The 27,943-nt window shown below is 48.1% G+C and overlaps 1 protein-coding gene across 1 annotated transcript in view; it reads right to left on the reverse strand.

Annotated features, from left to right (window-relative positions):
* The window catches only part of GPSM1 (G protein signaling modulator 1), an 83,425-nt gene extending 57,525 nt beyond the window's left edge, over positions 1-25,900 (reverse strand). Inside the window, exon 1 of the mRNA XM_075170725.1 lies at positions 25,865-25,900. The gene's annotated coding sequence lies outside the window, so the exon portion shown is untranslated. The remainder of the gene's footprint in view (positions 1-25,864) is intronic.
* Positions 25,901-27,943: the final 2,043 nt, after the last annotated feature.

The raw sequence follows: 27,943 nt of genomic DNA on the forward strand, positions 1-27,943 counted from the left end.
AGCAAGGGTCAGACAAAAGATAATAAACATCCAAAGGCGATTTCTATTCTGTTCTCAGTCAAAAAGCACTTGCAGGAAGTTTGACTGTGGTACCCAGACTAAGAGAACAACTTGCTCATCATCGCTGCAATAGCAGCAGCCCAGCTGATGTCTCCTGCAGCAGTTTCCTGCTGAGCCCGAGAAGATGCTTCCCCCAAAGCCACCCTTGTGATGAGCCAAGGCCCAGCCCCTGCAAGCGGGGTCTCTGCAGACCAAGGCTGAGGCATGCTGGCCAAGCCGGGGCACTCTGCGCTGCTCCAGCTTCTCTCCCCGAGGACACCAGCTGCCACCGTGCACCCACACATCCCCCGGGCACACCGACTTCGGGGCAGAGTTCCTCCTGCTCCACGTCTGCGCCCCAGTATCTTCTGCCCAGATCTGCACCCAGCATTTGCCTCCCCCTGCCGCGAAGGGGCACAGGGAGATGCACGTACAAAATACCAATCCTGATACATTTTTCCTACAAACAGGCAGAATGGCGTTTTCTCAGCTGCCGAGAAACAAAGCCAGTTCCTCTATGAGCAGTGCATAAGCTGTCTAAAATCCAGCCCTATTTGTCTGGCAATCTCCCTGCTGAGTCGTCTCCATATGGCTCCAAACATCGAACGATTGGCAGCCCAATGGCATCCTCCAAAGCAGGACAACCCACAAGGACTGTCAAAAAAAAAAAAAAAAAAAAAAAGGCAAAAGAGCTGGTTTCAGACTCTCCCTCCAAATACACTTGTGACCTCTCCTGTCTCACTGTTCATTTGTCCCTAAAACCACAGAGTAACAAGAGGGAGAACGGGATTGTGAAGCAGCTCATTTGAGCTCCCACCTCAAACTCCCACACAAATATTTGATTTCAAGCTCCCTGCAAAGCCCACATTTGAGCGGCTATTTTTCTTGCGCAAGAAGGCTGCTTGCAGTGCCAGTGCGGCATCAGTCCCTGCCTCAACTTGTTTGATAGGGGAAATAAAAATACTAAGACTGTTAAATACTAAAAATGTTTAACTTCTCTCTACTGATCCTCTTGCTAGACCACATGAAAAACTTAGTAAGAATGAGCTTCTGCTAGAGCATGTTGAACTAGAGGGACCCATTTGGGGATCATACCAAACTTCCATCAGTCCCAAGGCACATTCATGGTTTGTAAATCACTAGAGTGGTCATCTAGTGTCATCATCAGGTGCTGACAAGTCTCTGCCGATACATCCCAAACAGCTGAAAGAAGGGCTTGGGACTGAAGAAAGCCAAGGAACACCTTATACTCAAATTCAGGCAGCTTAGCAGAGATGAATCTTGAGATGACTTGAAATGCAGGAATGAGCCACTATCACAGAAATTAATGTTGGATTCCAGTTAGAAGACGGCAGAGACAGAAGCAAATTTCAAAATAATTTCAGTTCAAATTTCAACACAAACAAAACTCTTCCCAACATCTAGGTTCTCTTTAAGAAACTGAGTTCACCAACTGTAAACAGTCTAAAAACCGAGGTGGAGACCAATTTCCCCAATTCATGGCACTGCAGTCTAGCTCAGATCAAACTTGTTGTGTGATTTGAATAGCTTGAAGCAAGGGTTCCCATCCCGCAACACAGAAAACCCTATAGCAACAAAACCCAACTACACGCTCCAAGGGTGGCATCTCGCTCAGGCCATATTTGCCAGCAGAAACATAACCAGAAGTGAAATCTGTGCCTTGGGGCCTGCATTCTGATACACTCACACACTTGCACACTCGCACTCTCTGGGTGCTTTCCTGGTGTTCCCATAGTAACTATTCAGGCACAATGCAGGGACATGACCTTCCAGTGCACACAGCCTTTAATTAAAATCTGTTTGTCCTTGAACAGGCTGCTTTGCAGAGTATCTGACTTATCTAATTAACATCACTGGGACCTAAGCAAACAAGGGGAAGGGAGAGGAGGCTTCTTCTCTACATTGCACTCTGCCAAGCCTTTTACTGCCATGGAAAGGGACAACAGTCAAGGATAGCAATTATTAATAGAAACACAACCCACTTCCAAAACCCACCTGCCCTTCCCACATCCTCAGGGCCCCACAGCCAAAGCTAGTTCTGGGAAGCAACTCTGCATGCAGTTCAGTCACCGCAGGCTTAAAAGCACTCAGAAACACAATGCCAAGGGCAGAGGAACCAACTAAAGGTCAACGAACAAACTCAAGCACACTAAAACACTACACGTACAACAGCTTCCAAAGGCCATAGCTCAACTGTCCATAAGAAAAGACCAGAAGGGCGATTTAGGCAGAAGATAGAAATCTGCTGTTCAAGTAGGCCAACCTGAACCCCCTTGACAGACTGGCAAAGCAAACGGAAAACAGTGAATAAAGACAGACTCAAGCTACAGCCCCAGTTCCTCCCACAGCACATGCCTGAGCCCTCCCCTACCTCTTCTTCTGCAGGTTACGCATTTTCTGAACATAAACCCAGAGCTCCAAGCTCACTGGCAGAAGGAAGCAGCGGGGCTGAGGTCTACTTGGAACAATTTTGCAGACAGGTCTCTCTGTTAAGTTCACAGGTAGGATCCAAGGTTTTGAAGATGCTGCTGGCATCTTCATGTCTGTACAACGTGCACTGCTCTCCAGTTTTCACTCCATCTGCTTGGGCAACGTTATCAGTAAGTTGCTGGAATCTTGAACTTCGTTTATCTGGGACACTTCTTTTTCTCTCTGTAGAGAAAGACTTGAAAGACTTCCTTGAAAGGGAAGGAGAAAGGAGCATTGCTTTTGTTTCCAGAGCCCTAGAGAAAGTAATGTCCCTTTCCTCTAAGAAATATAATATCCTTCGTCCACTGTTGGTTTCAGGTACCAGATAGGCGAGTTCACAGCTGAAATCCAGAAACAAGAGAGTGTCTTGGTTCATTCACATATTTTCAGTGCTGCCCAAAAAAGAAAAAGGGCCCTAGAAGAGTCCATGAGATGGCCAGTCAAAGGCAAATAGCTCCCACCTTTCTGAATTGGTCTCTTCCCAAAGCATTTTGCCTCTGTGGTCACATCAGCTATTCCTGTTGGTGCCTCTTTGCTCCAAGAGCAGAAGGACTTCTGCTGCTATGAACCTCTCCTTGTCAGGTGAGGAGCTCAGGGTTCCTCCAAAAGAGGGTCATCTTTGGGCAGAAGCCACACATTAGTCTGACAGGCTCAAAACAGGCCTCATCTGTCTGCCACCCAGGAAGCTTTGCAAGTTCCAGAAATGATCTGAGCAGTTCTCAGACTGGGGAAAAGCAGGAGAAGTCAGATCCCACAGAGCTCATCCCTGCCCATTTAAATGGGCCCCAAAACATCCCCATCTGAAAAGACACAGACCTCTACCCCCCCCCCCCCCCCCGCCCCGGTATTAAGTTTCTCCTCTGCTGACACACAGGCAATATGCCTGGGCCTGTACCACCTCAGCAAGCACCTACTATTCATGTCTTAATACCAGAAAAGAAGATTCAGTCCCTCCTGAGTCAGCAAATTACCACTGACAAGCTGAAGGTGCTGGGCTTGGCCATATGGTGTGCTTCAGAAGAGACACTGCAGAACATGAGCTGCTTTTCTTGCCTCCACAGCTAAGATGCTAGAGCTTGTTAATGCAATTCCCCCACTACTCAACCTTTTACCTAACAGCATGGTATGTCCCTGCCTGTGGGTTTGAACAAAGACACAGGGAGGGGGCGATGCTCGCCTGGAGCAGCCCCTGTTCATAAGCCTTGCCCTAAATCAGTGCAAACCACTCATACAGATTTTCATGTTCCTCCAGATAGGAAGATTTCCAAGTACTGGCAGAAGTCACATCCCAGACTCCAGGCCCACCACAAGCAGCCAGGAAGGTCTGACAACCTTCCCAGATGATCAAGACCCAGACCAAACCAAGACTACACCACGTACAGCGAAGTGTTTTCTTCTGAATGCATGGAGATGACAGACCATGTCAAGTCTGGCCAGGTAAGAATAAAGTTTTGAAGACTCCAGTTGTAATCTAGAAATCAGAACAGTGCTGGTGCGTACAGCAAGGAGCCCCAGCATCAGTTCCCAGCTGGAGCTCTAAGCAAGTCCCACAGCTCCTCTGCACCTTGGGTTATGTACACATCTATAAAACAGCAATGAAGGTGGCTCCCAGAGCACTTTGAGATCCTTTTGCAAAAGATATTTCAAAAAGGGTAATATATGTTTTTAAGAAACAACAACAAAAAACAAATTTTTTAAAAGCAGCAAGAGGCCAAATATAAACCCAATGTTTGGCCACAAACGAGTTAGGCAATCTGCACAGCATTCTGCCAGAGGAATGAGTGAACGGCATAACACTGGCAGATCACTCGGCCCCCATCAATGCGACAGCTGAGAATTTCAGACCTGGGAATGGATGTTGCTTCTAACACTCATATGAGGCAGCAAAGGGTGACCTTCCACCGTGCAGTGACGGGGATGAGGAAGTCTCTTCCCAATCCAACACAGGGCAGGGCCACCCTCCCTCCTCCTTAACTTCTTCTTTAAAGGATAACTGATCTAAAAGCAAAAAGAGCTGAGAAGAACAGAACAGCAGATATTACCTTAACATCAAGATTTCCCAGGGTCATCCACCACTGTCAGATAGCAGCTAATGATGATCTGTATCACAGATGGCCTTTTGGCTGACTTGCCTTAAGAGTGAAAATGTTCCTTTACAAAAGGTGCACAGGCAAAACACAAGGACTCTCACACACCAAATCTTTTCAAGCAACACAGCAACATGGAGAAGGCAGTGAGGGTCCCGGGAGCGCTGGGGATGCCAAGAACACCGCCAAGTAAGAAACAAAGCAAACAGCACAAGGTGTTATCGGTGCCATTAACAATGATCACCATGACTGCTGTCAAAACAGCACTATAATTAGGACTTGGGTGATGATATAGATCCCCAGAGGGGGAACACTACTCATAACGTGTGTTCAGAAGCTTGGAGCTACAGTCAGACCTCCCAACACCCCGCCCTCCCCCAAATCTTTGCCCCTCACTTGCCAAATATTCCGAGAAAATAACACTGCATGGACAACATCACACTTGTCCTCCCCCTGCTAGGCTGGAAAACAAGAGGGCAGACTGCCTTTAGTCAAGAGCTGTTCTGCAGGATCGTGGGCTATGCACTGACCTGAAGCTCAGGGCTGCTGCAGCTCCCACAGCCCAGGAGATACGGCCACAGAAGCCAGAGTAGGACCCAGGACACCCCACCTCTCAGGTCTGCACCTCAGCCCCGCGTCCACTCCAGGCAGGCAGCAAAAGAGACCATACAGTGTCCAGCAATTAAACTTGGCTTACTCCAACCCTCCCTTTCACACATTCAGGGCTGCCTTGTTTGGACTGTCTTGCTCACAGCATTTACCCTGCTGACAGCAAATCCGTCGAACTACCAGAAAATAATCATGTCAGAAGACAGAGCTAGGAGGGAGTTGTCTGCTGACTTAAATATTGTAAATCTCACAAGGCAAGAGAACCTTTTCCTGCCTGCAAGGTGAAAGTGCTTTAAAAAAAAAAAAAAAAAAGATATTTATAGGTATTTGATTCATATTAGTGGGGGCGTTTGCAAAACTCATTCCCAATCAGAGCTGCTGTAGTTCTAAACTCAGGAATAAAAAACAAGCTTTTAGACAGGAGGTAAGGCAGGAAAAAACCCCACCAAAAACACCAACAGTAGTAAAAAAACCCTTTAGTATATCTATTGATATGAATTAATGAAGCAACAGATTTTAGCATCTTTCTTGCAATCTGATTGAATTTTATACAAAAATAAATATAATTTCAGAGCACTGATGATAGGGGCAATTAAACATTTTTTCCCCAATCAAAAAGGGATCAAGTTTATCAGGTGCTCAGTGTAAAGGTATATTCACTGGCTTAACTAACTGAATATGCATTTAAATAATTAACTGGCAGCACGTCCTTAAAGCAAGTAATCAAGCTGGGAATTATTCCCCTTTAGTAATTTCCTTTCCCAGCCTTTGCACAGCTCCTGTACATGAAAAGCAGCCGATGATTCTGAACCACCAGATAACACAGCCAGGTAGGAGCTGCTCGAACTCCCCAGGGATGGTCACTGCACGGGGACACGACGGAGGGAGCTCACATCCCACACGAACCAGCTCAAGACTCACCTGTGCCCAAGCCCATGCTGCGCTTGATGAAGGGTCTGACTATTTTCATGGGCTTCCCTACATGAAGAAAGCTATCCCAGACCCTCCTGATGCACAGTCTGAATTTATTCACGGTGAATTTATACCTGTTTAGCCGTGGGCCAGCACTGCAAGCCAGACTAGAGTGCTCTTCTCTGCCTGGGACACTCTCAGAACGTGTTTCAGGCAGCTTCTCTCTGGCTACTCTGCCCCAGGCAGGGTCCTCGCTCCTCATCAAGCAATGCCTCCTCACAGCAGGCTGGGGGCTCACGTCATTGTATCACCAGCACATACACAGCTGCCGCGCTCTCACTTGCTCTCAAATGATGAGCTCCCCTCTCTGAGAAGAAAATCTTATTACTAGCTCCTAAGTACACGTGCTTGCAACTTCATACCATTAAGTATCATCACATTGCTATGACACCAGACCTATCAATCATTCAGTTCCTCCTATTCAATACTCATCCTCCCCTGCACTGCTCGTACTACCTCCATATCATCAACACACCCATTAGCAACCTGCTCTGTTTTGCAGGGAGGGCACTAATGAAAATACTCAGTTAGCTCACTCCCAAGACCAGTTCTTGTGCAACGCAGCCAGCAATGCCTCTCCACCCTGCCGACAGCTCTGCTTGCAGCAGGGCCCCTCGCTTCCCACCCACGTCACAACCCAAGCACTAATCCCCTCCTGACAAGCAGTTTCCCCACAAGGCACCGTATCAAACCAGGCTGGCAGGGAAGGGTGACAAACAAATCAAGATATACGTGAAATTAGCCTGACTCAAACTACTTTTGGTAGTTTGAAACCAGCACACGGAAGCTGGTTTCTCTGCAGTCAATGGAGGGCAGAACCCCTGGGGCACTTTGACCTAGTATCACCTTATTAGCGAGGGGAAGAAAACAAAACCTCTTGTTTTGTTTGGAGAGGAAAAGCCAAAGATGAAACAATGAATGCTGCACCCAGTCCTTTCCAGCTTCTGAATTAGTTCCAAGCATCTGGGCCAGTTTTCTTCACACCTCCTGAAGCATGTGGGGTGCTGGAGAGGCAGCTCTGTGCCACCAGCACATCTGGAGGCGAGAAGGTTTCCACTCCACACATTTTCACTGGTAGTAGTATTGCAGTGAGTCCTTTTAGTGACCCCTGAACTGAAAATAATAAAATTTTTTATTTTTTTTATATATACACACACACACTTACTGCTGCTTGAGGAGTGTTTGCTCAAGCTGGAGCTCAGGGGAGCACCAAGATGAAGCAGTTTTCACTGCAGTCTTTTGATAAGGGCATAAAACAGAGAGTCCAGAGAAGAAAACTACAGGGAGTTCTGGAAGCCACTGGGTCTGTGCGCTGGCTCCAGATTTCCTCTTCCACTTACTGATGGTAGCATCAGTGCTCAACAGTAGTCATTTCAGTTAATTGCTATCTACCATTAGCTGCAGAGTACTTACAAGGGATTCAATTCCACTGCATATTTGCTAATAAATACCAAATGACAGCGAGGAAGACAGCTGTATTTAGTTGCATTTACCCTCTTATTAGCAGAGCTGAATAAGACCCCATTTCAATTTATAATGGCTCCAGCAAGCTGCGTCACTGTCAGAAATTCAAATTCAAACTCCCCATTGCCTGCCTGAAAGCAAAAGTCACCCAGCACTCCCCTGCTTACACAACTGTGGCTGCACACAACTCTCCATTTGACCAAGTGCTGCGCAGAACAAGTACCTCTGTGGCTCTGATCCACGGGGTAGTGAGAACTGAGTGCAGATAGGAATTATTTGCTGGTTTAGTAGCATTTTGTGAAGCAACTTATGATGCTGAACTGGTACACATAGAGACTTTTCAACCTAAGGACCAGGTGCAAAGGTAGCGATTACCCCATTTTGCAAGAAGGAAGCTAAGATACAGCAAGACATAACTTGCCCACAGTGAGTCAGCTGTAGAGAACGGAAAGGACCCAGGAGCCTTGGCTCCCAGAGCCTCTGCTAGGTCCTCCCTTGCAAGCACCAAGTGAACCACTCAAACTAGAGCCTCTGCGGGAGATGAGGCGCAGTATTTTCCACCCAGGCCAGGATGCTCTCACAGTTCGTGCCACTGGCTCAACATGACGCCAAATGATCACTGAAGATCTAACCCTGCCTAAAGAGATGCCCTCAACTCCAGGAGCTTAAGATACTCATGACCTCTAGAAACCCTCTCTACACCTGGAAGGATTGGGCTCGCAATAAATTCTACACAGGTAATAATGATCTTAAATCCATGTAACAAATCCTTCCACAAATACAGCTTAATCCATAGCAAGAACAGAGAATGCAATGAAATTTTTCTGTGTTATCTGAGGAGTGAAACCTCTAAAAGGCAATGAGCACAAATTTAAGCCTCTGTGCTCCAAAATTACTTAAATATCAAAGGATCATGATGGGATGTAATTAACCGGCAGCATTTGAAATAGCTCAGATGGGATTAAGGTGCAAATGTGAATTTCATCTCATCCTGGTTAACAGTTTCACTTGATGCCTAGTACTTAAATTTTAAGATGCAAATACTTTCCAGGGTCTAAAGAAACCATGATTAAGGAGATACCAATCTGAAAATTAATTCATTAAAACATGTTCTGACTCCCGAATTAAAAAAAAAAAAAAATCCAGCAAAATATGAACTGATCAAGATGCCTTGGAAGAGGGACTGCGCAGGAGAACTCAGTTTCAAGAAGAGTGAAATGGGTATAAACCCAACCACCATCACCTGCCATTTGAGCTAAAGGAAAGTAAGCGTAGAGGCCAGCAGCACTAGCTTGCCAAATGCTAGTGGACTATAATGCTCATGTCTGAGGATGCTCTCTCCTTCCCAGGAAGCACAAAGGAGGACGCTCAATCTGTGCTGTCAGTAGTTTCTCTCACTCCTGTACCTGCAGACCACAGTCAGAGGTAACAGCTCTAAATCTGCCATGCAGAGTAGCAAGCAAAACAGCCCCTGCATCAGGATGAATTTTTAGGCATTCAGATGTTGTCACTGAGGATACTTGAAATGAACTCAGTGATTTCAGCACAATGAGGGGAAACTTCCTGAGTTTTCCAAGAGCGTTTTGCTTTCTTGTACAATGCTAGTGCCTTCAGTGAAACTAATCCATCACACTGCAATGAAACAATACTCTTGGGATGATTTCACCAGAAGTGAAGTGCTATTTCCTTCAGTCACTTCCAGAAACCAAAGGGCAAGAGAGGACATGCAGTCTGAATGGCTTTTCATTATAACATTAGTTTGGCAAGTAGGTCAACACATCCTCTCACTAAAATATATGCTGTGATTTAAATCAGCATACTGCTCCTGCTACAAAATACACTGCGTTAAAATTACGATATACATTAGAAAAACAAATAGTCAGCTTATCAATGGCCATACAATGCAAACAGCTGATTTATTTATTTATTACCCGTTTTATTTATGCTATTCAACTTCTTTTACCCACCAATATACAGGGGTTCATCATGCCAAATCTGTTACTGGAAATGGCCAGATTCTGGTTTGGGGGATTATCTTTCCAAATTTGGAAGCACTTTAAATGAGACGAGAGATATCCAGACTCAGACACATCTTCTCCAGACCGGCCTCCCACAGACACGCAGCAGGGGCTCAGCAGCCAGCTCCCATGGGGCCAGCCGGGACCCCAGCCCAGCTGCTTTCCCGGGATGAGAGGGGACTGCCTGGCCCCTCCTGTCCTCTTCATCAGAGCCAGGGATGAGTCCCCATGGACCATAGTGGAGCTACACCACAGCGGTGCCAGCTCAGGTTAGACGAAGTGAGCATGCAGCCTGGGACTCAAGCTATAAGACAGCTTTCACTGCAAAGCATCACAGTCTGACGGTAATTCCTGCCCCGGGATCCTGCCACCCCGCCACCCGCCTGCAGGGTCAAGCTCAGCACCACAACGCCACCCAGCACAATTGTTTCAGCTGTGCTGTGCAATTGCACAGGCTGAGGGGCCTTAGGAGATTTCCTTTCCTGCACACCCAGACTACCTTTCTGAAGCCAAGTGAAAGCAAGTCTTGTTTTCCCAGAAACGCAGAGACCACAAACCCAAGTCTTTTCTCAGTTCAAGCTGCCTGGAAACCTCTCCAACTGCAGCCCCCGCTTCTCCTTCCTGTCTCAACCTGCCAGTTGCTCCTGCCTTGGAGCATTGACTTGCAGCAGGAAAACAACTGCATCTTCAAAAGATGCTGCCAAGGCCCAGCAACACTACGGACTATTACGGTTAAGCCTGGCCGAACAAAGGAAGCCACCTCTGCCTGTCCCAGCCACCCTGTCCCTTGCCCATGCCCCCTACACATGCACAGCCTCATCCCAACCCTCGTCTGCATCTGCCCAGCGCCAGCAGTCAGAGAGGCTGCACACACTCCCTGCACGCTGCCTCTTTCCTACCCACATACCCATGCAAACCACTGATCCACGCTCAGGGCACGGCAAACGGTCTGATGTCATAATGCAGGGTAAAAGGCAACGATGACAAAGTTCACACCGCGTTTTTTCCACTGACTCCTCAGCAGCCTACAGCCAATTTGATTCTGTTCGCTTCCTGTCTCTGCTTCCCTTCAGCCCCAAGCCAAGTATTTCAGTCCAAGAGAGAGAGGCCTTTGGGATCTATCTGAAAACACACACCCCAGATCTCATGTTCCTGGGCCATCCAGGCTTTGAGCCAGGGAGATGTTGAGCGATCACAGCTCACCAAGAGACTGCTCGGGATGCTCTGCACCAACACTCACACTTGAAAGGGATCTGGATGTGATCTTAGTGACAAAAACAGCATGAACCTGGCCCTCCTTTACTTTCTGCAGAACTCGTTGAAAAGCAATTAGCAGGAACCAAGCAATCAAGTCCAGCGCATCTAAACAAGAAGCAACTCCTTTTTCAAACTGCCACTTGATAAGCCAGCGACGAGGGCGACATCAAGCCAGAGCATGCCAGCGAGAGCCCGTGATAGTTCCTCCCTCGGTGATTACAGTCCTCTGTGCCCGAACCAGAGAAAGCCGCAAAGTAAAACAGGCACGGCAGTTCTCCCAGGTCACAAAGAGCAGGTGGGCAGAGCTCGCGTCCAGGCTGGAAGCAACGCCAATACTAGGACAGATTTTCCTTGGCAAAGCTGTAGCAGAGCAGATGACACCAATTCTATGTTGTTTTTCTGCAGCTGTCTCACGTTCCGAGGACTGTTAAAAGCATTGTCATGCTCTCTCTGAAAATTTCAGGGGTGCTAAAAATCGGAAATCAGCCCAGACACACACATGCATTTAAAAGGCTGCCTTGGCAAACAGTGCGAGAGCTCAGGTGCAGGACAGGGCTGTTCTCCCTGGCTGTTGCACAGCCACAGGGCACCCCTCTGGATTTTGTAAAGATAATATTCCACATCTTTCTGAAAAAAACAGGAAACAGGCTTCCCAAGAGTTCAGATATCAGCCAGGGGTCCTCTGCAGCCCTCGCCAGCATCTCTAGACACAGTTTCTGCAGCTCCTTCTGTGCAAACCCAGACTCAGCAGAACAGCAGCAAAAGTGCTTTTGGGTTCTTCATGGCATTACGGAAAAATCTATGCACGCCATCAGACTAATCTGCAAGCCCATAAATCAGAGTGTGGCAGGATTCCCAGAAGGCCAGGCCATCGCCTCACAGCAATGCAGCTCGCCTTGCAAGGCGAGAATTACACTCTGCTTTGCTAATCCAAGGAGAACAGACCCACCGTCTAGCACTGAATGGCACAGCCTGTGGCAGGTGTCTGCTGCCTCTGCGGGGAACCCTGGAGCTCCAGCATCCTGCAAGCTGGTTTCACTTCTTCCACAGGATCGTGTGGTTTAGTCCTCCACCGCATTTTCCTGAATTTTTAGCACTTCTGTCCTAGTATAACTCCATGGATAACATCTACTCTGGAAACGCTTGGCACCGCTGCACTGAACGTCTGTATGAATCAAGTGCACGAAGGCAAGTCCCCGCTCCTCCCGAACACAGCACCACATCAGGTTTTGCTCCGACACTGTGGCATTAGTGTAATTCAATCACATGTGTAAATAACAGGCAAGCATATATCGTTATATGAGTTTGCCACATAGATCAAAGCATGGTACCCTCTGCATCTGTGAAATAGACTCTGGTCCTGTTCTTCCGTAGGAGGAATTTGTATAAACATCATGTTTATTGGAAAGTCTTCCTGGATACAGCAAGAATGCTGGTAGTCTCCCTAATAATTTTCTCATTGCTATCACAAAATCATGAGTTAGTCCATAAAATGATTTGCTTTTTAAGCAAATTGCAAAACTTATTATGAAAAAAAAAAAACAAAATTATGTATTTTCATATGTTTCTTGGAATTGAGCCTTTGATAAGGGGAATAAAAGGATGAAGCATCAGACTTTTAAGTTTTTCTACGCCAAAAAGCCTCCTGTTTTCCTCACAAAGCAGGGTAAAGGCCTGCAGCACATCCAACTCCAGCAAAATATCCTAGACTCCCTCCAAACCTCGGCACTTCTCTCTCCAGTCTGACACAACAGCTACTGTTATGCCACAGCAGACAGTCTCCCAGCACTAGGACACCAGGTGAGGTTTCTAGTCCAGCTCAGAGCAGGAGCAGATCCTCAGCTTACCAGGACGTTCTACCTTCGCTGTACGTAGCGGCAACTAGTCATGCAGCTGTACCGCACCTATAGGCATGCCTGCTGGGTTAGAGGCAGAACCCAATATCCTTCGGAAAAGAAACACCCTTTCCAAATCAAGCTTCCTAAGGCCATGTCCGTCATGGCTTTAACTTCCGATTCCTTTTTTTTTCCCCCCCATCACCCATATTTCTTTCTCACCCTCACCTTCCCTGCTGCTGCACAGTCCCCCTCGGCACGGCAAGTATTTGTTAGTGTGCACATAGAAAGGATGAAGCCAAAAGTTTAATGTTATATCATGTATTACCTGCCTGATGGAAACACGCAGTTTCTATCACACAGGAGACAGAACGAGCGGGAATGGATAGTGGAGATCTCTCCACAGACCTATTTTAAGTTAGCTCCTTGTTGCAACCCCAGACGTACTGCAATGGCTTTATACAGAACACAGGCTGCTCTGTAGCACTGAAAGAATTCACTGCTCCCCTCCTCCCTCACACTGGTGAAAGAAGGGAGGATATAGCATCAGGGTTACACACATGCCCAAATCAAGGGAGTTCATTTATCCTGACTACTGAATAATGCATGTCTTCAGAAAAATATCTCTGTTCCTGCATAGAGACATCATCATCTAGCAGCAAAGGAAGACATGGCACAACAGCAGCCTGCACGGAGAAACGCACTTCAGGAGCGAGGCAGTAGCGACAGGGAGGACGAGACAGGTGACAAGACAGCTCCTTACCTTAACCCGTAAGGGCGGTGGGCTGTGGGAGCTGCTGACATGCAGGAACAACGCTGCTTCCACACAGATTTCGTGTGCTGGAGAAGCCTGCCTGTTTTAATCCAGGGCATTATGGAGTGGCTGCATTTGTGCTGTTAAACAGCCTCTTGCGAGCCTTTCGGGAGCAGTTACATCCTCCAACACACATGGCTTTAATTGGGAATTCTTTTTTTTAATTTTAGTTCCAGTCACATGTTTTGAGCTGTTACTTTTCTCTCCTCTGTGTATGTATATAGATAGATATATTTTTACATCTCCTGTCTGTGTGCCACGTTAGCCTCAGGCAACCAGCTCTGAAAGAGAACCGCCAGCCTTGACAAATGACTCAGTTCTCCTTTGGAGTCAGGTCTGTAAAACATCTCCTTCCTTCCCTTCCTAAGGCTGCTGTTAGCACAGCCTCCCTGGCCCTGGGCAGGTGAGCTCTGCCCTCTGCACATGGGCTTGGAGCTTCACTGAGCACAGCTGGATTCCGACCCTACTTCAGCAAACCCAGAAGCACTCCCTGAAATCACACTGGTCAGACCCTCACCCAGGGCCCTTCAGAAAGAGAGATTTCCACCACAGGAGAATGTAATTTTTGTTCAGTGGGGGGAGCCAAGAGCAGGTCACACAACAGCTTTCTCCGCTCATTCCTCATCCTCATGTCATAGCGTATTTGGCTTTAAAACAGGGACAGGGAGAGTCCTGGATGCTGGGGCCAGGACCAGTCCGGTCACAGAGATCACAGACCATGTAACAGAGGACATTAGCCATGTGGCAGGACAGAGCCACAGCACGTGGCCCTGGCGCTCCTTCCTGCAGACATATGGCATGGCAGGACTCCTCTGTTGGAGGCCAGTGTCTCAGACGCCCATGCAGCTTTCACAGGCTTTCTTTTTCCGCTGCTGATCTCTCACACAACTGTCTGCAAAATGCTCGCTCAATGGCATGACTGATGACAACTTTCTGCCAAAAACACCGATGCCAAAGAATGCTTTATTGAAGGAAATGTACATTTTGCAGAGCGAGTTTTCATTTTCTTCCAGAACAGCAGAGAACAAAAAGTGGGTATTTTCAACCATTTCATTGTTAACTCCTTAGACACCTGAACACATTGTCAAAGCTCCCTGTCGAACACAATCTCCTCACAGAGCCCGTGGTATTTGCTGGCACACTTTTGCTGTTTGCAATCCCAGCGGTGCACATGAAAGGGATGAATGCAGATAACACAACAGCTTCCCTTTCTCCAGTGGCTTTACCCAGGAAAGCACCAAACCACAGACTCCAATCAACCAACTAATTCATGCTTGCAGTTTCCTGGATTACAGCCCTGATGGAAGCAATTGAAAGAAGAGCTGGCCAAGGGCTGCAGCCTTAAAATTCTGGGCGCGTCACAGTGAACTCGTATGTTTTATTATTTAGACCCGTGCAGGAGCTCAGACACTCGGCTGAACTCAGAGGCCAGGAATGCCTCAAGGCACACGTGGAGTCTCACAATTCCAGGACACTCATTTGCATTTATGTGTGTAAGTCCCTGTTCACTCGCCACGAGATGTTGGTTTCCCAAGCAAGCTACTCCTCACTAAAATCAGAAGGGCTTATTTGTCAGAAAGGAAAGAGAAACACACATTGCTTATGATGCTAGATATTTTCATTTGTTTAGTCATTGGTGGTTTATATTCCTGCCTTCATGCTGCAGAAAGCTTGGCCAGTAAAGAAGTCAGATCTGATGGCCTCTGTGTTTTGCAGCAAGATACAATCCCCCATGCCATTTTCTCAATACAAATCTCTGCAGACAGTTGCTAAAAAAGGGGCTGTTTTCTGATGCAGTTCAGCTGTGATACGGTAACTTCACAAGAGCATAGCTGCAGTACAGTAACGACAGGACTCTCCTCAAAGCACTGGCAACCACTGCCCATCCCCAAAGCTTCCCACCCGACTGTAAGAATTGAGATGTGCGTATTGCTCTCTCCATCTTTCACCACACCCCAAAAACAACCACCCTTCAAGGCAGGGCACCCAGGAACTCCACTCAGTTCTTATGTGATTTAACTTGCAGGCGATTTTCTGACAGGGAACATTTTTCTCTGTGCCCCTCTCTCCCTTTTTAAATTAACTGCTCTCTTCTTAAAGCCTGAGAGACAGCTAACTATGTAGAGTCACAAGTGCCTGAGCACTCTAACAACTTGGGGCTGTTCTCCCGCTTACTTCAAGCCAATACCTGGAGTTGGACTCTGCATGGTGACCAGACCCCATGGCCACCCAGGCTGCTCCTTTTCCTCTCCCAGGGTCTGTGGTTTGCAGTGTTCCCACCACATTTGCAAGGCGCACCTTGTAAATGGGCAGAGCCTGGTATTTAATTCACCAGCTGGTAACTTCCTTCTAAACAACCTTTTGCTCCCTCCCATATTAGGCAGAACAGCAGAACCATTGTAATATCATGCAATGCAAGTGCTGCACTGCCCTCACGGTTCAGTAAAAGCCAAAGCCAAGGTCTCCTCTTCAATTCACAATTAATCTCACTGTGACGTGGGTAAGGAAGTGCTGAAGGGAAGGAGTGGGAGTCAGGACATTCAGCTCCCAGCTTTGCCACCTATATTCTCTTTCACTCTGAAGACTATACAATTTCTCACCCTTCAAAACAGGAACAATATTTCCCAGAAAGGCTGCAATAAAATACTGATGTTTACCAAGCACTTTGAAACCCTGGAACGGATATAACCCTTCCAGGATCCACTCAGTCTGGCGCAGCAGCATGGGACACCAGGCAGTACCGTAACACAAACCATGAATAACAGTAATTAACAAGTAGCCCCAGAGAGATGAATATTAATTGACACTTTCCAGCTCTCCTCGAGCATGAATGGATACTCCACAAGACGGAGTACACAAAGAACAACCTCAATTCTGCAGTGTGGATCACAGGAGAAACTTGCCCCACAGCTAATTTGCACTCAAGCTGCTCCAAGCCAGAGCACAGGAAATCATAGCAATTTACACCAAAGTGCCCAGGCAGGTACCACCAGCCAAGCCCTACTGCACTGTATGGGGCGAATGTTCAGAAAAGGCACCTGCTGTGATACCCACCGAAAAGCAAATATAGCCCGGTGGTCTGCAAAATCGCAGGAGCGTCAAAAAAGTCATGGAAACCTATAACCTGGCAAAGCCATTTGGTACAGCAAACCCCTCCATTCTACCTGTAAATACGCTGAGCTGTGCAGCTTTTTTAATCAAGGCATGGAGAAACGCCACCGCACACACATGGACCACTTGCCTGTCCCAGCGGTGTGCTGGAGCTTCCCCTCGGGAACTCAACACAACTATTAATTATTTGTGTCACCACAACACTTGCAAGCCCCATGGCAAAGCTGGTCTCGTTTGCTGAGTCTGCTGCGATCCTACAGCAGAAGTCACTCCTCCACGGGCTAGACGGGGCAGGCAAGCAGGAGCAAGGCTGCACATCAAATAACTTGCCCCAGGTCTCATCACGGATCAGCAGCCGGACCCTTGTCCGCAACAAGTTCTGCACAGCGTCCAGGAAAGGGGGTCAGAGGGGCAGCGCTTCGCTGTCGCAGGAGCCATCTCGGGCTGCTCCCCGGCAGCTAGAGCATGGGAGGGAAATGGAGCTGGATCCCCAGGGCCGGAAAGGAGCCCTGTTGCACGGCGTGTGTTCAAAGAGCATAACGCAGCCATCATTTTCTGCAGCTCAGAGAGCAAACTGCATATATCAACTGACGGCTCTAAGTTTTATCCATACATTTTTAAAAGCAGCTTCCAAGACAAAACATCTGCTCTCAGGTGGAGCCAGGGCTCAACATGAAATGGCTTCTACACCAAGTTATGTTATAACATAGGTGTTCTCCCCATTTTAAACCCATTTTCTTAATCTTTCTCCTGCAGCATCTGGAAGAAAGATGCATTAGCCCCCAACTCCCAAAGAAGAGCTCCTATTGCTGCTCCAGAGGGTGTAAGTGCAAAGGGTAACAGAAGAGCATGAGGGGAGAAAAGATAATCCAATATTCTTCATTCAAAATTCCTTCAGGTTTAGCAGCTGCAGAGAGCTACTGACTCACAGCAGAAGATGAAGCTTCTTTAGATATATCATCTCTAATCTCAGAGTCAAAAAAAAAAGGCCTGTGGTTCCAGTGCCTGTCATCCTTGGGCAAAATCCTCTTGCCGAAAGAAAATTGGGAATAGCAGAAGACTTTTAAGCTATTTATTTCTACCCTGATTGTAGTGATCAAATAGTAGCACTGCCTTGCAAGTAATTCATTCAGGGTTTGTGTTGCTGCTCCAATGTCTAGGGCCTTGCATAGGAGTCATTTTATTGCTTCCACTGAAAAAAGGAAGAGCAATCAGGTATCAATGAGATGCTTCAGCACGTGCTTGCTCCCCCTATCCCAGGCTTCCATGGACCAGGGATCAGTCAGACACTTGCAGGATCAGGCCATTACACTGGTTTGGGGCTTGGCTGCCCACTCTGAGGGCTCTCAGCCCGATGCCTCAGATTCAGTTCTAAAAAGAGCCTGTGTTTACTCCACTCCTGGTGGGAGCAGGGGCCACAGCTATTGCAGATACTAGCCCTGTCATTTTATCCCGGGAGAAGTTAGTTAAGTCAGTTAAGTACAGGGTTGTGCTGCAAATTGCTCATTCAATATTGCCCTTGAAACTGCATTGTAATGATAAATTTTCACTTCCTTCCCTAGGCAGTTGCATAACATTGCTGGGCATTGTTTAGAGAGCTGCTGCTCCAAGCCACAGGCAGCTGGTGTCCGTGTCCCTTTCCCCTTCTCCTCACCAAGCACTGGCAGGACTCTTACCTTTCTGGTTGTGGGGTTTTTTAACACTATCAGCTTACTACATTAAACAACCGATAGCCGTGACTTTGAATACAAGTAGCCTTCCAACAAGATTACTCCTACTTTCTTCAGCTTTCAGTGGGGAAAAAAATATCCCATTTATACCAGTTAAATCTAAGACAGTTAGAAAGTCAGATCTGTCAAATAACATTTAGTTAAAAGTATCTTTAGGGAGGGAGCAGCTCAGTCAACGGAAAGCTTTCCCACTGACAATATAAATAGCCCAGGCCCAGAATTCAACAGCCTCACTTTGCGGTCAGGCTATACAGCCTGCATGCCCAGACACAGGATGAATTTTTGTTTCATGGCTTTTGTTGACATGTTTTTTATAACAGGGAAATGGCTTTGAATTCTGGAAGCTGGGCTGGCTGATCAAAGCGATACACAGAGCAGGACTGGGAGAGAGGGGGAAATTAGGTACACTTAAGCAGCAATTTGGAGAGAAAATTGCTCTTAAAGCAGAAGAGCATCGAGAGTTAAACAAGATGCATCCCTCCACTTCAGGAAACTTGCTGCTGGTGACTTCTTGCAGCATAAGACCTGACAGAATTCAAACCTGTTCTTCAAGCAAGGCTGAATGCAAGTTTGGACATCACCTAAAATGCAAAAATACAAGACAGCAAAAAAAGCAACCACACCAGCACAAAAAATACAGTCTATATTCTCTAGTGACAGAAGACCTGATCCATTGAAGAGGAGACAGGGCAGCCCAGAGTAGAAGGCAGAGCTGGAACACGGGAGTACAGGGAGTTGAGGCTTGTGACATACCAGTACTTGCTCTACAAAGAGCATAAACTGCACGTGATTTTGGTGCAGTAACAAAGTTGTGCCCTGGGAACACTTTAAAACCGCAGGGATGCAGGAAGCCATAGGACAAGCTAGGAAGTCACCGGTTGTGCAGGGGACCCAGGACACAAGCCAGGGTCACCCCAGATCCACCTCGGGGCAGGATGAGGAGGGCTGGGCAGGTGGCAGCAGGGTGGTCCTGCAGACCTGCCAGGTCTGCCCTGCCCCAGGACTGCCATCTCCCCACTGCCTTTCCTCTGTCCTCACTCAAGCTTCAGACGCACCTCCAGCTGAAAGCACCAGCAACGTCTCAAGCACAGCAACCAGCTTGGTGCAGGGAGTCACCCCTCAGGGCAGTCCAGCCTTCAGGGCTGGAGATCTCTTACTCTAATGGGAACGCACACACACACTTATTGGTTTGAATCCAGGCAGGATCCTCCATCCTGATGAGCTTCATTTAAAAAAAAAAGTAATTCTATTAGCCCCAGTCCATTAAAAAGTCCCTCCCTATCTGCACAGTGTTTCCTTTCAAGCCTGCAGGAAAGAAACAGATTCTCCAGCCTTCCACCAACGTATCCAATTTTAAGCCTTCCTGCTGCTGGCTGTGATTTTGCTCATCCTCAAGGCACACACCAAGGAAAGGCACCAATGTCTAGGACATTCATCACTGAACTGGAGGAAGGGAATGCCAACTGAGCAGCCCACTCCTGTCTCCTTCACCCAGGTATTTTTAGGCTCCCATCACCTCCCAAGTCTCTGCTCTCGTCACTAGAGCGGTCATGGTTCAGCTGCATTTGGCTGAAGAGAGAAATGGCCACAAAGGAATTTTAAAATCACTCTTCTATAACAAATCAATTTCTCAGACTTCATAAAGAGTTGTCATCCTTTGGTGTAACAGGCACTGCTCCCCTAACTTACTTTGAAAATAAAAGGCAGCAGATCCCTAATTAGTTACATCTACCACAAAACCAGAAATTAATTACACACAAGATTTTCACGTGGCATAAGCAAGCCCTGCTGCAGACACCAGCCAAAGTTCTGACAAGACCTGGATCCAGCAGGAGCCGGAATAGGACCCACCACCCATGGAGGCAACTAAATTGCAACATCCCGTCGCTGTGATCCAACTGCAATCTAGTGGCAAGAGGTCCGTGTTACCACGACAAACCCCAAAGACTTTCTCTGTCCTTAAGACTGCCCCAGCCAGGCCCCCATCAACCTCCTGGTTATAGGAACCCTTTCCAGACAGCGTCTCTCTTGCTGCCATGAGCTCTTTCAGATACTTTCCCAGGAGGGATGCATCTGATGACTAACACAACCGCTAGCAAAAGGCACCTCGGTAGCTAGTCATGGAGCACTGGGTAGCAGGGCTCACTCGTGCTTCACAGACAACATCCCAGCCAGAAAGGGTCAAAGGATGCCTCACTTCCAGACCCAGCTCTCCATTCAGCTAGGCCCTGGGGTGACCACATAGAGTGTTAATGTTCATCTCGCAGGGAACTGGCTTCAAGGGGTGCCCTCAGGCCACCCACACATGAGTCACATAAGCTTATTTGACTTCAGCTGACACAGTAGCAAACACTGTGTAAACCCATGAACATGTGGCCAATGCACAAAGTTCTCTTCCTAGTCTGCTTGGCACAAATGCCTCATACAATGCAAAGTATTTCAGGATAAAGAATCCAGAGGGACAGCTCTCACCCCAGAAGCACGAGGCACAACAAGCAGGAGGTCTGGCATAACTTAAGTGAAGTGCAAGTCAGCACATGGAAAAACAAAACAGCGTATCATCTCAACTTGATTTATATGTGCACATACAAGTCAAATTAACACCCTGAAGACAATAATTGTTTGTATTGCAGCAGCACCTAGAGGTCAGAAGTAAGATGAAGATCACGCTGTGCTAGGAACTGTACAGGTACAAGGCACATCCTCTACCCATTTAACATCAGAGATCAAAGAGAGAAGGAAAAGAGAGCTGCTCTCCCCGCATCCCACAAGGTGAAACACAGAAGAATCAAAAAGGATGCCCAAGATCATGAGGAAACCTGCAACAAAGCCAGACGCCGATTCCCAGTCCAAGGCCTGACCAGGAAGGGTCCCCTCTCCCTGCTGCGGTGCAGACTAAATGTTCTGCTTGGCTCCGCTTTGGGATGACCACATTACTCACAAATGCTGAAACTACGAGTGAGTTGTTCAAAATGTCCCAAAACAGATGTCAACAAAACCAATACCGCATGCTAAGCTACCATATAATTTTTGCTCAGGCCACCTATTATGCAGCACAGCTATTTTAGAAATGTTTGTCCCGTTTTTCACATCCTTCTGCCTAATGGAGACTGACTGCATAGGCCTACAAAAGAAAAATTGTAATCTGTTAGAAACCTCTAAAACAGCATTCTCAAATGTAATAATCAAGCAATTTCAAGTTTGATCTATGGAGTAAAGAGACCAAAAAAGGGTCATTTCCAGCTTTCTGGTAGCGCAAGACACCACATTTTCACTGTGATGCCAGCTAGCCCCTACTTCGCAGACCTGCCCACCCAGGACAGACCCCCTTCAGTCACAGCACCCGCAACACTGTTATTTTCCGCAGGAGAATCCTTACCTGGAGACAAGAGGAGGACAGCTGTGGCAATTTGGAACATCAGAATAGGGAGACAGGGGAAATCTGCCAGGAAGTCAGATACAAACAGCAGGTAAAATAGCCTGCAAGCTCAAACAGGTTAAAAATCACATAAACATTGTATTTTCTATGTATTACACAACAGATTTCATCTGCACCACCTCCAAGTATTTTTACAAGGCAAAGATGTACAAGCATTTACTTCTCATCCATGCATCAAGAGCTACCCTAGGCATCAGCACCCAAGCCAGTCCTGCACGCTCCCTGCTCGCACTGCCACCCGCTCAGCCTGGCTGCTCAGCGCGTGGCGAAGCGCTGCTCACCGGGGTGCACGCAGCCAGACCAACTGCGGAGCAGCCTCCGGGCCGCTCGCAGCGTGGCAGCAGCAGCCAGGCTGCTCGGGTGAGGTGTGCTCCCTCTCCTGAACTCTGCCACCACTTCAGCTATTTCCAGGGTCTGCAATAGCTGCTACTGCTGTAGTTCAGAGGTATCTTTAGCAAGTTTAAAGGGATCCCTTCATCCGAGCCTCTTCCCAGTCCCACAGAACAAGCTAATTGCAGTCTTCCTCTGCCATTCTCCTGTGAGCCAACAACTCTCCAACCCTCAGGCTCAGAAGATTCGTAGCAATGCATAAAGCTCTTTGTCACCACACTGCTGCTCAAATCCAGCCCAAGTTAATACGAGGCCAGTAGCTGTCACCAGAAGGCTTATTCACTTGAGCATTCAGTAAAATTCCTAATGAACATCAAAACTAGCACTGCTGGTGGTGCTCATTTCCACCTCTGAGGCAGATACAAAATGTTTATCTTCTTCCTAAGAGGTGGTATTTAATTGCAAGAAAGCAATACGTAACTTTTTTTTCCTTTTGAATGAACAAAAGGCAACAGTGCTTTTAGCATTATATAAAGTCCAGTCCTACAAAGTTTTGAAAGTTTACTTTACAAGCACTAGCACCTGGAAAACGATCAGAATATTTCACGGTGGTGTGATCCCTCGGATGCAAAACGAACAGGAACCACTCCAGAGGGAGGTCCACCCCAACGGTGGACTTTCTTCCCAATTTGCTTTGCAAACACCAGTTTATTCTGCCTTAACCCCCATGCTGAGTTATGCCCTCTCTCACTGCCTTCCATGTCAGAAGGCCCACAATTCTTCCATCTCAGTTTTCCCATCAGAACAGGAGAAAGTTGTTTTCTCTAGAAAAATCTGTGGTGCTCTGAGAGAGCGCTCTAATTGCCCGATGCACATTCAGGTCAGGTACCCACTGTAGTGACATTAATGAGGGAGATGGAGACTGTTTACAACACAATCAAGAGAAGTTAGTAAACATTAGAAAAGCCAACAGCTCTATTGAAAATATGTAGCACTGCAAGAGAACACAGAGCAGGGGAAGGGAAAGGGAGGCCCAGGAGGGAGGAACAAGACGGGTTTTTATCTGAGCTTTCATGCCACATTTACATATTTCTGGTCTGATTGCAGCTTTATCTAAAGTTCTTTCTGTGTGGGATCAATAACGTCTCCATGATGTCAGTGCAGTACAGCGATGGCTTCCCCAGAACATGCCCATGCCCCGCTCCCAGACTCTGAAATCTCCAGGGCGGTCTTCTAAAAGCAAAGGGCCAAATCCAGTGGAGCTCTCTGGACACCGGTAGACTTGTCCCCAGCATGAGCTTGACACACACTCAGGAACCATGGTCCAGGGGAATCATTTGATGGACTTGGTGCTTCCTACGCATTCAAGGTCAGCCAGCCAGCGCAAAAAGGCAAGTGAGATTATATCTGCAGCAGTGGAGAAGAGAAGGGCACCTGCTGCAAGCAGGTATTTCACAGCTCCCACAGCCTGCATTCTGTCCAACAAAAGTCCTCAGAGGTTATTACACACAGCTGAATTGGATGCACTTAAATTAGTACCAATCAAAACCCCACAGAAGGTAAACCATTAGCTCAGGCTCATGTAATACTTGCTCAGCTCAAGTTTACGGAGCATGATCACAGAGCTCGATGTTTCCAACAAGCCCTGGCCAGAGATCCTACGTTCAATACCAGGAGCTGGCCACTGCGGACGCGCCAGCCCTGTAGAGAGTCATGACTGCTCAACTGCTTCCAAAACCCTGTACTTCCAACAAATCTCCCTTGAGACTAACAGTTCTGCTGTAGCAACAGCAATGAAATAAATGGCATCAGAAAGGTTAGCAAGAGCTGACGTAAATTGCTGCACAGGATCTCTTTTCCAAAAATGCATAACGTATTATTGCTGTAGCAGAGATACTCCCAACTTTGGTCTCTCTAAATAGAAGAGTTTGGCCCAGTCAGCACACAGATTGTCTGCTGCAAGCACAACAACAGAACAGATGCCTTTGTTTAGGATGGGCTGAATTTAGGGAAATACCAAGGGATGTAGTAAAATGAACGCACACTTTCATTTCTTTGTGGCACGCTTCCTTCCACCCTATCCCTCTTCCTAGAAGGAATTTACCTCCCCCAGCACCCCCAGATAAGGGGTCTGGCACTCCCTGCCTGCATAGACACCCTCTGCAGTTCTTACACCTGAGTTACTGCTCCCAGGCAAAAAAAAACACACCAAGGAAGACTTTGATACCAGTCATAATGGCTTTACCACCCAGCCACCTGAGGTTCCACCTATCACCCTGGTGGAGTTTAGAGTCATTTACTTCAAGCTACAAGTTTCTATACTGCAATACAAGTGAAGTTAAGGAAGAAACTCTAAGTTACACCTCCAGTTAACAGTGCAGTAAAGACAGAGATGCTCCATCGACATGTACCATCAAGGCCTACAGAGCAATCCTGAAGAGCACTGCAGGGAATTTTAACACCACATGCCCTGCCAGAGCCACCCAGACTAAGCCAAAGAAGAGGTGCTTCCCATTTCTCTTCTTTTCTCTCTTCACTAAGAGAGTAGCAGTGTTTACTGCACTGGACAGGCACATGTTAGTGGTACGCAGCCCCCCACTAGGATTTCCTTCACAAAAATGACCAAAGTCTATTCCCCAAAAAGCTTTCAAGAAAAACAAAAAAGAAAGAAAGAAAAAGATCCAGTCTGATAAAAAGCCGGTGTGTTTCTCTGCAGCTCTAGCTCCACCAGGGTAGGCAGACCAATGGTTTTAACTCTGTATTCTCTTTTCATTTTCCCAGGAGTTGCTATACAATACAACAAAAACAAGAAACACCTGCTGTCCTAATGAACCAATACACATTAAACTAGGCAACCCACTAGCTGCCATACTAATTATTGCAAAGCATGCAAAGAGAATTGATGAAAAGCTACTATATTGCATATACTTCAAGCATTTTTTTTTTTTTTTTGCTCTCTACTCCAGATGCGGCATTACCTCCACTTCTGACTGTTAGAGGAGAAATAAAACACAATGAGGATGAACAGCACAAACAACAACACTCCAAGCAATGCCATAAGGCCTCAAATTGACTCCAGTTCAGACTTCTTTATTTTTGATCTCAATGAAAAGAATGGAGAAAATACAGTATTTTCATGAACACCAGACAGCCTGAAGCTATTTTCTTTCAGCCTTGTATGATCTTCCATAGTGCCCAATTTTAAAGCAGAGACTTAAAAGTCTCTGCAGTACAACCAAGAGCCTCCCATTCAAGTGCCCAGAACAGACCAGGTTTCAGCATCAGCCTCCTTAACAGAAGGAGCTGACCACTCCGGGCTAGTGCCAAGGGAAACCACAGCTTCCTTCTCAGCACCCACCATCCTACACACCAAGCAAGAGCTGCCCCATAGAGGAAACACCACGTCCTTCCCCTCCGCCTTCTCTCGCTCTACTCTTGCTGGGTCCCCAGGCGTGCAACAGCTTCTCACTTCCCATGGATGAGTGCTCCCTCCCCTCCCGGGAAAACCCGCGGCCGCCAACGCCCCCCGCCCGCTCCCCCGGGCCGGCGAGGGGCCCCAGGGCTCTGCGGGGCGCGCTGCCCGCGGCGGCGGGCGCAGCTCCGGGGCCAGCCGGGAGGCTCCGGGGCCAGGCTCCCCCGCAGCCGAGCGCCCGCCCCGGCCCCGCTCACCTCGAGTAGAGCCGGCGGGCGGCGGAGCCCGGGCTGTCCCCGCCGGGCAGGCACGCCATGGGCGCCGGCCCCGCCGAGCCGCCCGCCGCGGCGGAGGCAGGCGCGGCTGCAGCCCGGCACCGGGCAGCGGAGTATGGCAGCGGCGGGAAGTGATGCACCGAGCAAAGAAACTCGCGGGCAGGCCCCTCCTCCGGCTGATGTCAGCCCCGCGGCGGGCAGCGGCCCTTCCTCCTCCGCCCGGCCCGCCGTGCTCGGCGCTGCCGCCCGCCCCGGGGGCCGCGGCTCCCGCCCGCCCGCGCTCGGGCGGCCTCCGGTGGGACGGGGCGGGAAGCGGGGCTGAGCACCCGGGCAGGGCACCCCGCTGCCCCGGGCTGCCATAGCCATCACCCCTCCACCCGAAACACAGCGCAGGGGAGCATGGTGGCAGCCGAGGCCACAGGTCACACGTGCCCCCTGTACTTAACATCACATTGCAGTGCCTCCACACTTACCTTCAGAGCTACCACAGCAGGGAAAGACAGAGCCACAGCAGTCCCATACACACACAGCAAGGTGCAGACACCATACCTGCACGTTAACACAAGGGTGTTGCATAGCATTACTGATTTCTGACCCACATCATATGTAGCCACTTAATTCCATGATAAGAAGTCCCTGGGTTTGCCCTTTTGTCCTAGAAAGTAAATGCCTACACCTGGAGGCAGTTAGGACGAGCAGCAGAGAGCAGGACCACAGGAGCTGTCCTACCTTACGTGAGTCAAGAGGGGTATGCTACAGAGGCCCACACCCTCCCAGTAAGTCTGCACAAGCGGACTTAGCCACAAAGCAAAGTCTGGCTACTATCTTTGGTAGTGAGGAATTCACCAGGAAAAGCGACGTTTCCCTCTGGCCCACAGCAGCTTGCTTTCTGTGGTAACTGTGCCCTGTTGAACCTTGAGGCCTTTACTATTTATTGTCAACCGAATGTCTCAAGGTGGATGCAGGTCATCTTCAAACACTGCATCCAGCTCCCTCTTTTCCAAGGCTTGAGATGCTCCTGTGAAAGTTAGTGAGCTGGTCACTCAGCAGAAGCCTGTCTGTAAATTACTGCCACTTATCCAGCAACACCAAATTAAACATCATTACCATTACAGACATCCCAAGAAACGCAGGTATAAATTGTAGCTTTCAGCGCATTCTAGCGGCTTGCTCTGCAGACATGAGAACCCTGTGGTCAGCAGGAATCCAGAGCCATGCCCTACTTACTGGACTATTTCCCTCTGGGGACCTGCACAAAAGCCCCTCTCAAGAGCAAGCAGAGATCCTGCTCAGGAAAAAACATCATCAATAACACCCCACTAGCAAACCACAGAAGCCTCTTTCCCCAGAGCTAATTGATTGGGCATTTAAATCCAAAACAAAAACCCATAAACAAACCTGTATCTGTGTCTTAGCTTAGGAATAATCTCAATTCTGTAGATAAACCACAGCAGAGAAAGCTGAAACCATCCTGCTGAGAGCTGCCCCCTCGCCCAGGGAGGTGCACCGGTGTCCTGGGTACATGCCATACCACCCAAAAAAAAGGAACCCCTCTGCACCCCTGAGCAACCAGATACAGAAGCCCCGCTGGAGGGACTGTGGGCAAGGCTGGGACAGTTTTTACCAGCCAGTTTTTACCCAGCTTTGTGGTTTCACTGAGAGCAACAAACATCCTGGCACAAGCAGCTATTCTCAAGCGCATGGAAACAAGTAACTGTTCTGCCCTAAGAGATTTTGGTATTTCCAGGGGGTGTGTTTGTCTGTGCCTCCCCCCCCCCTTCAAGTCAAGAATACTAGCGCAGAAGATGAAAACCAGCTGCTGTTGCCGCTGGCTACAGCCCTTCCTTGACCGCAGGAGACAGAGGGTGCTTTGCTGCACTAGGCCCACAGCGCTGGGTCAGCATTTAATGAATGTGGGCAGATAGAGTGATTGCCCTTTGGAGAAACAATGCTGGAAAGGGGAGCAAAAGAAAGGAGGGTGGAGGCCAGCTTCCAGTTTGGGCTCCAGCCAGTTATATGGTATTCCACAGAGCTCTGGGCAAACAGGTCACCCACACATTA

This window comes from Calonectris borealis, chromosome 21 (genome assembly GCF_964195595.1).
Source record: "Calonectris borealis chromosome 21, bCalBor7.hap1.2, whole genome shotgun sequence".
NCBI lineage: Eukaryota > Metazoa > Chordata > Aves > Procellariiformes > Procellariidae > Calonectris > Calonectris borealis.